Raw genomic sequence first — 14,794 nt, forward strand, 5'->3', positions numbered from 1 at the left:
CATACTTTACATGACAGAGGTTTTCAGGGAATGTATGAGAGATATATATGGATATATATATATATATATATATATATATATATATATCGGGACTTAATGAAGTATCTCATAACTTCATTTCATTCAATAATATTGCAAAGATCGAATCTATGCAAGTCTTATGTGGTAGTCCCACCTATGTGATGAACTTCAAAAACTTATTATACTTGGAACGGTGATAGTTCAATTAGTTTTACAAAAAGATATCAGTATAGTGAAGTAATTGGTAACTTCATCTTCCTTTAAGCTTATATCCAGTATGTAATTACCTTACACTTGATAAAGGTTTCTAGTAAGTTATCCATTTAGATACTTGCATTATTGTTTACAATATATATTATCTTGCGAGCTGTAATGCTCACTCTTGCTTTATTTCTTCATCACACAACAACAGTTAGGAAAGATGGCCAGATTCAAGCAGACCCAGCGCAAGCGCGTGGGAAGCGTCCCCCGTCTTCCCGTTGATATCGTAGCTGCTATAGCTGCAGAGGTAGATCTATTGTAGATCAGGCATTCTATTTTTTGGGAATCAATTATGTATAATTATAACTTGTGGCAGATAATGGCAATTAACTGTAGACTTATCAAGTAATCATTTTGGGTTGTAATAACTTTTAAATTGTGAATTCAAGGACTTGTACTTATTTCAATTTCATCTCTGAGACTATAACGTGTTATGGTGTGTGTTAGTGTGGGGTCACAGCATGAGGTTATTTATTATTAATTAAGTTAAGTGATATTGTGGAAAGAAAGACCGTGACGACCCGCGGATCTGGGGGTGTTACACAGGTCTTGCACAACAATCTCCCCCAATTTGTGAGAAGATTACTTATCACAAATTCATGCCTTTTAACAAGACTAACCCTAAGTTAAAGAATGAAAATAAAGCAATACAAAAGCTGATACAACACTTGTACATTGAACATTTGACTGTTTATAATAATTAAGTAAAGACTGAGCTTTCTGATCCTTTCTCAATTATGTTCTTAATCTGTACAAGTATTTCCAATTCTTCTAGGATGGGGGTGTCAGTTAGAGCCTCTATTAGTTTCATCAAATCTGGATTATGATAACTAGCTAACATCCCTATCCTGTATCTTGACAAAGAGCCAGCTTTTACATTCAGAAATTTTCCATCCTTTGATATTCTGCTCTTGCCTGCTGTTTTTAACTCTCTTGATCTTCTGATATACTCATTAATGTCATGCTCATACTTTCTCCTCTTTTCAGCTAGCAAATCTCTATGCTTATCTCTCATCTCCTCTCTATTAACCACAAACACTGCCAATACTGTTCTCCATGCTTTAGTGGATGAATCTTTACCATTCATCAAGCTTATCACCCTTTTCAGTTCAACAATTGAGAGATAATCCATTAGTCTATTTCCAAGCTTTTCAAAGGACCTATCACTGTAGTAGATTCTAACTTCTTTAATGTTAACAACCCAAACTCTGACAATTCTTTCAGCTAGCTGTTGGAAGTAATCTTTATCTGAATCTACAATATTTAGAGGTTGGAAATCATTTTGATCATATCTGTTCCAGATGGCATTTTCACCAAATTCATGATCATTGAGAAATTCAGCTGTCAGTTGTCTTCTTTGTCTTCTGAATCTTTTCTTAACGTTGGCTTCTTTTGGACTTATTCCAACTGTTTTGAAGTGTGTTTTATGGGGTGGCTTGAATGAAGGTACAGTTTTGAGTCTTTGTAGAGAAGTATGGCTGTGAGTGATTTGAGTTTTAAGGAGGGAGTTTGCAGTGAGCTTGTAGAAATATTTATGCTTAGAGGTTTGAGGTTGAGCAGTTTTTGATGAGGTTGAATGTGAAGGTTTAGCAATTGGTATTTGGATATTTAGGGTTTGGAGGGGTTGTGAGGTATCATTCTTTTGTCTCTGTCTCCTTCCACCCCTCCTTTGAGTCTCAGATCCACTTTTCTTCTCCTTCTCTTTCTCATTATCACCTTTTCCACCAATTGCCTTGCTAGATTGACTTGAGTTTGAGCCAGAAGGGTTTTGACCATCTTTCTTCTGCTCATCATCACCCAAGTCATCTGTGTTGATTTGAGTTTTAGGCAAATTGGTTTCAGGGTTATCAATGTATCTCCTCAGAATCTTGATCATAGCTTCATCTTCACTAGTCTTCAATTTCTTACTTTTCAGCTCAGACTTAAGCACCATTATCAGTCTTCTCTTGGCCATGACACAATTTTTGGGTACTTGGAAATATTTCAGTTGCTTGGTTGTAGAGCAGATATAGTGCACCCCTTTGCTTGGATGTAGATAAGCTTCTAGGAATGCAGCTTCTTAAGCCTTCTTCAACTCTGCTAGTAGCATTTTCTCTTCATTGTTGATTATCCTGACCTTGTTAATCAAAATATCCACCTCAGATGCTCTTCTGGAAATTAGATAATTGAAGTTGACTTGCATACATCTGTCTATACCAGAATTATTAAGATTGATCACTATCCTTTTCTCCAAAAACTGGTCCTTGACCGGGATCTGCAGCACCCTGATGAAATTGATAGTCTTTTCCAAGGTCTTTTTATAAGTGAAGAAGTTATTGTTGAGAGAGTTCCTTAGTCCAGTGAGCAAATTGTCAAACTCTTGTGTCATTCCTGGACCTTGGGCAGCCATAAGGAGCCTCTCTTGTTCTAGACCTTGTACTTGACTTTTGAGTTTTGATTGTGCTAGCCTTGCATCTATCTCCCCCTTAGTCTTGGTGACAGGCATGAGTAGGGGAGTAGGAATCTCAGGTCTGACAGCTTCAGGCAATGCTGGCAGTGGGATGTTGAGTTTTCCCATAATGGCTCCCAAAGCAACTGTATTCTGCATTTGTAAATGCTTATGGGATTCTACTAGGGCCTGAATATCATGCTGTTGACTCTCAACCAATGTGGTTAGAGCTCTGACTTGTGAAGATAAATCTGAGTTGGAAGCTTGAAGTGAAGAAATTTGATCTTGAAGTTCTTGTATTTGAGGAGTATAGCTTTTGGCTGAGAAGGACCCAAAGTGTTAATCAATAGCTTTTCTGACACCCTCCATGAGAAGAAATGAAGGCTCATACCTTGCAGTATACATTTGATTTAGCTTGACCCTGGTATCATTTGAATTTGTGATATGAGCTTGAACTTGATCAAACAGGGCCTTGAAAGAACTCTTCATATTTGACACTTCCTTTTCAATGGAGGCCAGATCCATCCTTGACATTTGCTCAGTGAAAGACTGAAATTGATTCTTGATGTCCTTTTGAGAAGGTACAATGTCATCCATCTTTTCCTTAATCAGCTTCCTGATTTTATCTTCATGGCCAGTCAATTTTACTTTAAGGGCCTTTCCAAAGAGATGGAAAGCCTTGAGTTGAGCTTTGTGCACATCTATGATGGCATCATAGACTTCAGGAGGAGTGAGAGATTTAGCATTGCTTCCCATGATAGTTATGTACTCCCTCCTGAATCTAGCCAAAACTTCATCCATTTGCCACATGGTCATCAGACAACCAGGCATCTATATTTCCATCTTCTTCAGCTTCATCTACTATCTTCTCCTTCTGTTGTTCAACCTCTTCATTGAAGCATAGCAGTATAGCTTGATAGTCTTGGTTCCCCATGTCTGAAGTGAGCAATTGCTGAGAGAGATTGGCCAAGCCTGATATTTGATCTACCAACATGTCATTAACTGTAGAAGGCTGAGCTTCCATATCTTGTAGCCATTGATCCATGACATGTGGTTGGCTGGATTGAGATGTGGATGGCTGCTGAGAAATGTCCAGATTACCACCTGTGACTGAAGCCACAGTTTGACTCATAGATAAATCTGTGGTTTTGACAGTTTATTGTTCACCACATGTAGTGGGAACCTCCATTGGAATTGGAGAGGATTTGGATGGGTTACTGTCATGTACACCAGCCTTAAACCTTTGTGCACCTTGCAGAGCACTGTCACATAAATGTGATGAACTTGCCTCTCCCATAACAGGGTCATTGGCAATTGTACTCCTAGCTTCAACTGTCAAGGTAATTTCAGCTATAGTTTTGAGGGGAGTTGTTCCTTCTAGAGGAACCTTCAATTGAATTGGAGAGGATTTAGATAGCTCTCCCTCAAGAGTACTACCCTCAAACCTATTCATCTGTGAAGATGATTGTGCACATGAAGGTGCAAGAGTGACCATGGAGTCTTCAGTAAAAACTGTTGAAACCCCCATGTTTGTGATGGTGTCATCAAGGTCTACCCCAGCTAGTAGCCTCTTACCATCTAGATGTTGCGTCTGGGTGGTGAGCACAGTTTCATGAACCATGTCACTTGAGTGTTGGTGCACTTGAGAATCAGATTCAAGTGCTCTATATGGTGAAGAAATTTGAGAGATTAGAGAAGTTTGCTCAATTATGAGTGTTGGAAGCTCCCCCTGAATGGATGAGGGAGCTTCAAGTGATGTGCCCTCACTATGTGTGCCATCCTTATTACTTCTACCATACACTCTAGGTGCAGGTTGTGCTGACTCAGTACAGGATGCATTGGGGTGAATGCTCTTTTCAATAGATACACCCTGTTGAGAGGATGCATCTAGTAACTGTTTACTCCCCATTTGTTCAACTGTGCCCTTTTGGAAGGACACAGAGGTGTTTTGAGTGGTCAACTCAGGTAACTTACTCTTCTTTGGTTTCTTGACCAAGGGTGACTCTAGTTCAGTTTGAATTGTTTCACTCTCATTTACAACAGCAAGGGTTGGTTCCTTTCTCTTCTTTTTACTCACTTCAGTCTTTTGAGAGACTAAAGTGGTTGGTTTTCTAACATCTAGTGGTTTAGAAGAAGGGGTTGCAGCTTTGGAAGGTCCATGTTGATGTGCCTGTGTTTGTACTTCCACAGGCTCAGGAACCATAGCTGAACTAGCAAATTTAGGAGCCCTCATGTCTGACATAGGGTAAGGATAGGTCCTGAATCTCTCCAACATAAATGGAGTGATTCTAAGACTTACACTCACCTTATTCTTTGAAGTAAGTGAGCCAAATATTATTTTGGACACTTGCTTACAATTTCCAATTCTAATACTATCAATACCAGCTAACAAATGTATGTCATTTACTTTATGAGCTAAAGTAGACATAATAAACCTTGGAAAAAAGATTTCTTTACCTCTATTCTTCAAAGGCATAGTAAGCCTGGTAGCCAGCTCCTCCAGAATTACAGCCCCAACATTCAGATGCTTGTTGTGAGCTATTGAGAACACCAGCTTCTGCACCACACTTGAGATGTTGTCAAAGCCATTTTTTCTGCAAGTGAAAGCCCTCACCACAGAATCAAACACAAAGGACCATTCCTTCCTAAGGTTTGTCCTGTTCAGGCTTGCCAAGTTGATTGAGCCACTGTAGTTGATGAAGTTCATGAATTCACTCAGCTCATCTGCAGTTGGCATCTCTCCATAAGTCTCAGTTGGCAATCCCAGGGCTGTATTCACATCAGCAGCTAAAAACTCAATTTCCTGGCCTCCAATTGTGCATGTTGAAGGGTTTTTAGCATATAAACGCAACGAAAACATAAATTTAAATCTTAAAAAAACCGAAACCCTCCGCAGGATCCATGCAAAAAATAATATTTAATTCATAGTTCAGTATGTTTACCTTAAGAAGCTTTACGTTAATGGAAAGATGGAGGTCTTTAATAAAGATCCAAGAATGATGAACGGAAATCCCTAGCAGCTGCTCCTCAAGTGTGAAGCACTCCACCGGTATCCACCAAGAGTACAATGTGATGGAGGAGGAAGAGGTTGAGAGAATTAGTTGCCTCCCTCTTGTTCTACTTTAGAATTAGGGTTAATTATTTGGGTTGAGGCAAATAGGGTTTATAATAGTATATTTATAGGCAAAATTTTCATCTGAAAATTTTCCATAAAATATTATTATTATTAATAATATCAGGTTCAATAGGCTTAGATGAGTCAAGCACATATTCCAGCTTCTCAACCCTGAGAACAATTCTCAAGCTTCGAAGCCAGTCAGCAAAATTAGGACCAGTCAACTTGTGAGCATCTAGTATACTCCGGAGTGATAGTGCAGAAGACATAACGAATATACTAAATCTGTAAATGATGAACACATAACAACACTTAGCAAATATTCAATTTCATTTCAAAACACTATATGAATCGGGTCTTTATTCATAAGTGGCTCCCACTAGTTTATCTAATTTATACAACCCCTAAGTGAAAATTAAGCATTCATAATATTAGTGGGAATAGGGATCCTACATTCCATCACACAACCTCGGCTGTAGCACGAAACGTCATGTGATGTTCAATAGGCAGACAACTCTTTTCAATTACATCTTATGTTATTCCCTAATAAAAATTTAGCCTCTTGAATAATTGAGTCACGGCTGTAGCACGACAAACTCAATATTCTAAGTCAAGTATAACCCAACATTTCGTACAATTGAATCAGTCTCCAACGGCCCACGGCTGTAGCACGTAACGACCTTTAGATTCTAATTCAATGTACACATCTTTATGTAATAGACAAGTATTTCTTATTTCGAAATTAAAGCCCTCGGCTATAGCACGAAACGATAATGATTTAAAAATAAGAACTACTTTCTACCATGTTGGAAGGCTATGACCAACACAAGCCCGTTGTGTCATTGGCCAATTACTACTTGATATTATTTAATTTTAGAGGGATTATATTATGTTACAATCATAATCATATTATAAAGAGATTCTTCCTTTTAAATTAAATATTTCAAATCAATAATCGATAATCAGATGATTCCCAGATCGGGGGAGCATTGTCAAGAGGCGTCACTTAATACCCCTTTCTTACAGATTTGATAGAATCATCCTTTCTCTCAATATTGAAAATTCATATTTAATTACGTGTTTCATAAACACAAGAATCTCATGATTGTATTCATAATATTATTGTTAAGGCAAAAAATGATTCCTATTCTAGATTTTCTAGAGCACGCCTTATATTGATTTAAGTTCACCTAAATCTATCATCGCATGGTAAACACAGGCATATATCTCATATATAAAATTAAATAAACAAGTAAATGTAAAGTGTAATAAAGTAAATGTGTTTGGTTATGGCCCCATCCTATGTGATCTTTATCAAGCTCATGATAAAGATCAACGTCAATCTAATATGGTGATGGAAATAAATACAACTACTTATTACATAAGTCTTCTTCTTTGTTTAGACTTCTTGTATGCCTCGTCTTCTTCTTTGTATCACCTCTATTGGATAGCCTTATTGAGTCTTCAATTACATTACATGATTGAAAGTAAAACTAATCTAATGAACTTACAAGAATAACTCGAGTTACATTCGAGATTTATGATTACAAAGATTGACGACATGCAAGTCGTATTTAAAACCAAAACCAAAACCATTACACTAAGGTCGAAAGGCCATAACCATCCACCATGCTCATACAACACATAAAAGCATGTTAAAACACATAATCTGATCTTAACATATCATATTATCCATGATCTAATCATAAAAAAAATATGACAAAAATCAGAATCAAATCAGAAAAACAAGAATCACTGTTTACGGGAAGTAAACTACGTCAAACGCCTTACGGACGAGTCGTTGATAGCTTTAGCTAACGGTTTTGTTCAGAAGCTCGTTTACCTATGGAATAGGGTATTCTTTTGCGTAAATCAGACACCAGACCCAGATTTCAGCAAATCTGCAGCAGTCAATTCAGAATCCGTATCTAATATGATTCTCATAGTTAGAACAAATATAAATTATGTATATATTAGTATATATACAGATTACATAATCATCTTATGATTATACAACTCACATGAATATAATATATTCAAAACCATACATATATAAGCATATTATATCAACATCAAATCATGGCGAATCACGTACATGCTCATATATCGAAAACAGTTAAACACATAAACGAATTAAAAACTTTTCACAAGTAGCTCTGATGCCATTGAAGGGTTTTTAGCATATAAACGCAACAAAAATGTAAATTTAAATCTTAAGAAAACCGAAACCCTCAGCAGGATCCATGCGATAAATAGTATTTAATTCGTAGTTCAGTATGTTTACGTTAAGAAGCTTTACGTTAATGGAAAGATGGAGGTCTTTAATAGCGATCCAAGAACGATGAACGGAAATTTCTAGCAGCTGCTCCTCAAGTGTGAAGCACTCCACCGGTATCCACCAAGAGTACAATGTGATGGAGGAGGAAGAGGTTGAGAGAATTAGTTGTCTCCCTCTTGTTCTACTTTAGAATTAGGGTTAATTATTTGGGTTGAGGCAAATAGGGTTTATAATAGTATATTTATAGGCAAAATTTTTAGCTGAAAATTTTCCATAAAATATTATTATTATTAACCCTTTAATTGATTATTCTTATTAACCAATTAACTAATAATTAAAATTCCTTTTAATCATTAATCCCTTTTTTAAACACTTTAGAAAAATAATTCTCTCACTTGATTCAATTTCTTAATTAATAATATTAAGAATTAATTAAATCTCATTTAATCAATTATTAAATCTGCTAATTAATTATTTATTTCACAAATAAATAATTACCAGCCATTATTAATTAATTCCTCCACCATTAAATCATTCTCTTTTATGGTGTGACCCTGTAGGTTCAATATTAAGCCGGTAGTAGAAATAAATAATAATAAAACTATTTTATCATTATTTATATAAATTCTCTAATTCATTAAATATGATTAATTGATAAATTAGTCATATTTATTCTACATCGTGAGGGATACTTCTCAGCATATCGCGACTATCCGGATAATACGAATTCACTGCTTAGAATACCAAGAACCTATTCAGTGAGTAGTTACTGTACAATCAATTCCTTCTACCCTGCAATGTCATGATTAAATACAAGGCATGGTACTTGTGTCAAGCCTATCTTATTTAATCATTTGCTTTCTCATTCACTATGCTTAGTTCTATTTAATATAAATTAGAAACTCCTTTCTAATTTCATTCACTCTGGCCAGAGATTCCTAAACTAGCACAAGTGGATCAACATTGAACATTCTCTTCCTTCACTGGAAGGGGTAGATCCTTTATTGATCATACACTATCTTTGTGTACAAATTCCTATACCCAGTAGAGCCCTTACAATTGTCCCTGGAGACTAAGAACTAAACCAAAGCATAGTTCAATGTACACAAGATGACTATGATGACCTCAAGTCTAAGGATACCTGTACAGCTATCACTATGTGAACAACTGCTGACACGTGAGTGAACTCCATCAGTTGTTCAGCTGTGTTAGTCATGTTCAGTGAACTTATTCTATAATAAGCATCTACATACTAGCTATAGTGTCACCACACAAATGTCTATGAGAACAGACATCCTTCATAATGAAGCAAGCATAGTTTGTACCGATCTTTGCGGATTACTAATTACCAGTTAGTAATCCTACGACCAGGAAATATTTAAGTTTAGAGTTATCATCTTTTAGGTCTCATTATTATGATCTCATCATAATCCATAAAAAGCTTTACTCTAAACTATGGTATATCTTATTTAAACACTTAAATAGATAAAGCCTGCAATAAAACCAAAACAAGTCTTTTATTAATATCAATGAAATCAAAATAGATTACATAAAAGTTATTCCTAAATCATCATACATGATTGGACTTAGGACACATCTCTTTCACATGTGACCACCATAGAAGTGACATTCTCTAGAACAACTGTCTTAGTTATATCTGATGTCCAAAATTCATGAAGAACGTCCAAATACAGCACATGACTTGCAGTTAAAGCACTTGCAATATAGGATTCAGAAAGAAACTTCACAAACCCCTTGAAACTATCAGGGGCTTGGTTAGCATCAAGAAAAGCAATAAAGTTAGTTCCCTTCTCTGGAATGGTAGCTCTAACAATGTTTTGTGCCATTTTAGTGTTTGGAAGTAGTGGGTAAGAAAAAGTTTTGAGAAAGGAGCAAAAATGAGAGAGAAATCGCCTTTTGTCTGAAATCTAGGTCACTTGAGATCTCGAGAAAGTGTAAGTACAGTGTATGTATCGAGAAGTCTGGGTATTTATAGAAAAAGTAAAATACTTATCGAGAAGTCAAAAATGACTTATCGAGAACTCTGATAAATGCCCAGTTTGTCCGAAAATGGACTAAAATAATTCTAATTTATTTGAATTGAATCAAATTAAAATCAGAATAAATTTTCCAAAAGTATTTGTCTAAAATAATTCATTGAATTAAATTATTTTAGTTCTGAGTTATTGATAAGTCTCTAAATATCCTTGCCGAGAACTCTGTGAATTAACACTATTAGAGAACTCTGCATGGTCTTATCGATAAGTCATAATAGAGCTTATCGAGAAGTCATTCGAAAAGTCTGTAAATAGCTTATCGAGGACTCACTCGAGAACTCTAAAATGACTTGTCGATAAGTCATTTTGACTTATCGAGAACTCAGTTCTCTATACCTTTGAGTACTGTTATTCTGCCTTGTGTTAATTTTACACATTTAAGATGTAAATTAACAACTAAGCAGTTTACTTAGAATTTGAAATATTCTAAGTTAATTTTTGAGTTTTTAAGAAAAATAAATATACAGAGATTCTGAAATATTTATAATTCATATTTCAGTTAATTTCCAATTAAATCAAACTAGGTTGATTTATTTAGAAATTAATCTGCTGCAACACATTAGCTGAGTTCTTGCCTTAGTATGAAGAATTGAGCATATCAATTTCACTCACAAGTCTAGTAAAGGTTGCTTCATTCAAAGGTTTAGTAAAAATGTCAGCTAATTGTTTCTCTATTGGAACAATAATGAGCTCATTGGTACCATTTGCAGCATGTTCCCTGATAAAATGGTACCTAACATCAATGTGCTTTGTTCTAGAATGATTAACTGGATTAGCTACTATAGATATGGCACTAGTATTGTCACACATAATAGGAATTTTGTGTAACACTAGACCATAGTCCATTAGCTGATTTTTAATCCAAAGAACCTGAGCACAACAACTTCCAGCAGCTATATATTCAGCTTCAGCTGTGGAAGTTGACACATATTGTTGTTTCTTACTATACCAGGATACAAGTCTTTAACCAAGAAATTGACAGCTTCCACTAAAACTTTTCCTATCAATCTTGCATCCAGCAAAATCTGCATCTGTGTATCCAACAGCTTCAAAACCAGTTCCCTTAGGATACCATAATCCTAAGTTTGGAGTTTTCTTTAAGTATCTGAGAATCCTTTTTACAACCATCAAATGTGATTCCTTTGGATTGGCTTGAAATCTGGCACATAGACAAGTAGCAAACATGATGTCTGGTCTACTAGCAGTCAAATAAAGCAATGATCCAATCATCCCTCTGTAGCTGGAAATATCCACACTCTTGCCTTTCTTGTCTTCATCCAACTTGGTTGCAGTAGACATTGGTGTAGATGCAGGTGAGCTATCCACCATACCAAATTTCTTCAATAAGTCATTCACATATTTGGTTTGGCTAATGAAAATACCATCACTTCTTTGACTAACTTGAAGGCCAAGGAAGTAACTCAATTCTCCCATCATGCTCATTTCATACACACTTTGCATTAGCCTAGAGAATCTTTGACAAAGCTTTTCATTTGTAGATCCAAAGATGATATCATCCACATAGATTTGAACTAGGATCATATCTTCACCATGATTCTTGTAGAAGAGAGTCTTATCAATAGTACCTCTAGTAAAACCATGTTTAAGTAGGAATTCTGACAATGTGTCATACCAGGCTCTAGGTGCCTGTTTCAATCCATATAGAGCCTTGAGTAATTTGTAAACAAAGTTAGGAAATTCTGGATTTTTAAAGCCAGGTGGCTGTTGCACATAAACTTCTTCTTCTAGTTCACCATTAAGAAAAGCACTCTTGACATCCATTTGATACACCTTAAAATTTGAGTGTGCAGCAAATGTCAAAAAAATTCTTATTGCTTCTAGTCTTGCAACAGGAGCAAAAGTCTCATCATAATCAATTCCCTCTTCTTGTGAGTAGCCTTTAGCAACCAGCCTTGCTTTGTTTCTAGTAACAATTTCATTTTCATCCATTTTGTTCCTGTACACCCACTTAGTTCCAATTATGCTTCTGTACTTTGGTGCAGGGACTAATTTCCAAATTTTGTTTCGCTCAAACTGATTTAGCTCCTCCTGCATAGCACATATCCAATCAGAATCCAATAGGGCTTCTTCAGTTTTCTTGGGCTCTACTTGAGATAGAGAATATGCATGTAGGCATTCATTAGCAGTTGCACTTCTAGTTCTCACACCAGCTGAGGGATCACCAATAATAGCTTCTACTGTATGACTCATATCCCACTTTCTAGTGTGTGTCTGTTGACTAGTGCCTTCATCATTTTCTCCAGTATTACCATGACTATCATTTCCATTCTCTTCTTCTCCCCCTGAGTTTGTGCCATCAAATTCTGGTGTCTGAAGAGAGCTTTCATTCCCATGATTTTGTTCATAGGTCTCTTCATTTGTCACTTGTTGTGCCACAACTTCATCTTCCTCATCAGAATCACTATCAATGGTTAGATTCTCAAATGCAAGGGCTTTAGCATCATTTACATCAAGGCATTCCAAGCCTGGACACTTGTCATCATCAAAAGTCACATATGTGTTTTCCATAATTTTCTTTTGATCAATCTCATAAACTTTGTAGGCTGTTCTTTCCAATGAATATCCCAGAAAAATTGCTTCAAAAACTTTAGAGTCAAATTTTCCCACATATTCAGAGTTGTCTTTTAGAATATAACACTTGCTTCCAATCACATGTAGATGCTTCACTGTAGGCTTCCTGTTAGACATGATTGAGTAAGGTGATTTTCCATGAGCTTTGTTGATGAGATATCTGTTTTGAGTGTAGCATGCAATATTAACAGCCTCTTCCCAACAACTAGTTGGCAACTGAGCATCTTGTAGCAAGGTTCTAGCAGCTTCAACCAATGTTCTATTTTTCCTCTCAACTACTCCATTCTGTTGAGGTGTTCTAGCTGCTGAAAATTCTTGAAAAATGCCTTTGCTTTTGCAGAATTCACTTAATGTTGAGTTTCTGAATTCTGTTCCATTATCACTCCTCAATCTTTTCATACTAACTTCTCCTTCAGCTTGCTTCTCAATTTTCTTGATGTGCTCAGTTATAATGTTTGGAGTTTCATCTTTAGAGTACATGAACTCAACCCAAGTGTATCTTGAAAAATCATCAACCATGACAAGGGCATATTTATTCCTTGAAATAGACAAGACATTTACTGGCCCAAACAAGTCCATGTGAATAAGTTGCAGAGGTGCACTTATAGAATTCACAGATTTTGACTTGTGACTTGATCTTTTCATTTTTTCTTTCTGACAAGCTTCACAAACTTCCAGTTGAGCAAATTCCAGATTGGGCATGTCTCTCACTAGCTCCTTTTTGACTAAGGTGTTGATTGCTTTGAGATTTAAGTGAGATAGCTTCTTATGCCATAATTTGCTTTGCTCTTCTGATGCCTTGGTGTAGAAATAACACACTCCATCCTTATTTGTTGAGTCTAAGTCTGCAACAAATAAGCTTCCCTTTCTTACTCCTTTAAGAGCAATTTCACCAGTCTTTTTGCTAATAAAAGTACAATCTTCTTTGTTGAAAACAACTTGAAAACCTCTGTCTGCAAATTGACTAACACTTAGAAGATTTACTTCTAATCCAGCAACTAATGCTACATCTTCAATGACAATATTTCCAGAAACAATCTTGCCATATCCCATTATGAATCATTTGTTGTTGTCTCCAAAGGTCACCAAGGGGCCAACCATCTCCTCAAATTGTGATAGTAGGGCCTTATCACCTGTCATATGCCTGGAACATCCACTATCAATGATCCATATGACCTTCTTTCCTTTGCCCTGCACACAATGAGGATTAAGTGTGTTTAGCTACCCAAGTTGTGTTGGGTACTTTCTTCTTGTTAACTGATTTTGCAGAAGTAGAATGAGAATTTTGAGATAAAATGGAATTCATAGACTATTGAGCATTTTCCCTTTCAGATATAAAACCAATTTTTGATTCTATGAGATCAATTCTCAATTTGTGGCAACTCTTCATCACTTTCATGTTGCAGGGAATGCAGTCAAACTTATCACAGAATGAATATGGATCATTAGCCTTAGCTTCATGGTACTTGCAGACTCCTTCAGGTGGATTGCTAACAATCTTTTTACAAAGATGAGTTAGGTGATTCATTGATCCATAATTCTCACACCTCTTTCTAGGAGCATCTGCAACATAAGCAAAATTATTGCTTTTGTTTATCCCAATCTTTCCATTTCTATTCTTCTTTTTCTTTTTGACCTGTTCAGCTTTAATCTCCTTCACAGGCTCCTTAGTTGCTTGATTGGCTTTTGGTGTTTCAACAGAGATGGAAGACTGAGTTGTCTCATCATTTTTCTATTCCTTGTCCTCATCAGCTATCTCCTGTTTGATGATCAACTCTTCTTCACTGAAGTTCACCTCACATGCCTTGAACAAAGGTGATTCAACTTTCTTCAATATAATTGGAACATCCTCAGTTTCAGTTGATTTTCCTTTATCACTGATAGACTTCTTTTTGTTGTTCAAACCCTCATAATCAAGACTAATGACAATGTTTGCACATGGCTTGTTCTTTTCATGATATTGGCCAATCAACTCAGAAGCATTTTTGAAGGATTTCAGTTTCACTTCATTCTTCTCCAGCCTTTCTCTCAATACTGCTTCA

Source organism: Apium graveolens, chromosome 1 (assembly GCF_009905375.1).
Source record: "Apium graveolens cultivar Ventura chromosome 1, ASM990537v1, whole genome shotgun sequence".
Taxonomy (NCBI): domain Eukaryota; kingdom Viridiplantae; phylum Streptophyta; class Magnoliopsida; order Apiales; family Apiaceae; genus Apium; species Apium graveolens.